The sequence below is a fragment of the Chlorocebus sabaeus genome, chromosome 26 (assembly GCF_047675955.1).
Source record: "Chlorocebus sabaeus isolate Y175 chromosome 26, mChlSab1.0.hap1, whole genome shotgun sequence".
Classification (NCBI taxonomy): domain Eukaryota; kingdom Metazoa; phylum Chordata; class Mammalia; order Primates; family Cercopithecidae; genus Chlorocebus; species Chlorocebus sabaeus.
The window spans coordinates 12,718,032-12,720,079 of NC_132929.1; the positions used below are offsets into that span (position 1 = coordinate 12,718,032).

At 33.9% G+C, this 2,048-nt stretch overlaps 1 protein-coding gene across 11 annotated transcripts in view; it reads right to left on the bottom strand.

The window, feature by feature from the left end:
- Nucleotides 1-1,265: 1,265 nt before the first annotated feature.
- Nucleotides 1,266-2,048, bottom strand: part of MEIS2 (Meis homeobox 2) — a 212,074-nt gene continuing 211,291 nt past the window's right edge. For all 11 annotated transcript variants that reach the window (XM_038009820.2, XM_038009813.2, XM_038009816.2 and 8 more), the window contains one exon: nt 1,266-2,048. This exon is cut by the window's right edge and continues 653 nt beyond it. The gene's annotated coding sequence lies outside the window, so the exon portion shown is untranslated.

Sequence of the window (2,048 nt, forward strand, 5' to 3'; positions counted from 1 at the left end):
TTACACAAAAGCATTTAAAGTAAAAGTAGGCAAATATTTAAAATTTACAAAAAGATTTCATGTAAAATAGAATAGCAAAAATGAGAGGGAAGCTATCTCTCTTTTCCAAGTGGCACAGAATTTCTCTATTTAGTTTGTGTCAGGAGCATTATTTCTATGTTTAAACAGCAACACACCACTTAAATTGATAAATGTACTTGTAAAAATTCTACCTAACTAAATATGATACAAAACAATAAAAGTTTATTTCCTTGGTCATTTATACAGAACTTCCATAAATGCTGTCTGAAATGGAATGATGCAAGAGTCCCAAATAAAGATAACTATGGATTTCTTCCAAGTTTAAGTTTGCAGAGATAGTGAATTATTTCCCTAGCCAGTTGACATCACATATCTAGCTAAAGTTTACGATATTATTCTTTCTAAACAAAGATTCAAAATTTAAGAGTTACAAAATTCCGGGATAGTATATTCATTTGAAAATTGAGGGGACATGCCTCACCCTTTTTGCACACTTTAACAGACATTGTTTGCGCAGTCTCAATAAGCTAATGGTATAGATTTCCAGGAATGTTGCATACAATTTTGAAAATGGCGTTACACCGTCCATTTTGTTTTGTTTTGTTTTCAGAGAAAAGTTTAAGTTTAGTGATCAAATCATCACCCTAGCATCCCTGCACATGGAGGTGTCTGAAATAAAAATATACCACAATATAATTTATAAAATATTAATGATGAAGTAATCTTTTAAAGTCAAAATTTCAAACTCCATAGAAGTTGTTTACTTATCTATGAACACCCATATGTAAATTTTCATTTACATATCCAACAGTATTGTAGTAAGACAGGCAGAGGAAAAAACACAAGCAGATAAATTACCTTTGAGCACAGACATGATTTCTTACGTTGTAAAATTAACCTGAAAAGTCCTTTATTCTGGCAGAGGATGACCACGAAAAGCTTTATCTGAAAGTATATATTTTTTAACATCATGCGTCTAAAAAGGAGGTTGAGCACGTTCAGGGGGATCTTTCAACCTGGCTCATTATGTACACAGAGTTTCGTACCTTTAGAAGTTTTCTGCTGGTGGAACTTATAGGCCAAATAGACATTCAAAGGCTACAGATGATTACCTTACAAATTATTGATAAGTTTAAAATATACTCAACTGCTGGGGGGAAAAACCATCACCTACTTTTAACACTGTATAGAGTTGGCATGGTGCAGCCTTGTCCTAAAACCATTAAAAACGCAAAAGCCTAACAAAAAATCAAAAATGAAATATTTATTACCGCATTTTGTGACTTAACACCTTTTTTTTTTTTTTTAACATAACGTCACAGTCCTCATACAAGTATTTTCATGTAAATTTGACAAAGCTTAAAGGTAACAGCATTTTCTTCTAGTGAGGAACACGTGCTGAGAAAAGAAGAATTCATGGACATACAATACCAATTCCACAGCAGATCTGATACTAGCAAAAACATTCTTTTTTTTCAATTGAGGTAAACACATAGAATATCTAACATGAAACAATTAATAGACCGAACTCTGTACGAAGTTTGTTACAGTATTCTCTTGCTCCTTTTTATCCCCCAAGCTTTGAGTTTCTGATAAAGTCCTAGTTATGGTTCAATGACCATTAATAACTTTTTTTGTGTTGAGGAAAGCTGCCCAACTTAAGATTGTTGTGTCCACAACCAAGGCTCAGAACTCCTGGAAGAAGCTCCTGCTCTGTCTTTAAATCTTCATTGGCAAGCTCTTTGAAGAAGAGTCCCCCAAAAATAATAATAAGAATTGGCTTATGAAGCACGAACTATAAAGATCTGTTTGAAACTAAAGGACACATTTATGGAGGAACAAAGGCCGGGCATGAAAACACATTCTTGAAGCTGGAGTTCGAGTGATGAGGTTCAGCCAAACGTTCATCATGATCTCCAGTGTGGTTCTTTTCTCATTGGCCCAACAGGTTTAAAATATATACCACAGTCTCTCCTGGATAGTGAATTCACTGATGAACCAAAACAGTCATTCTTTTGGGAACAACA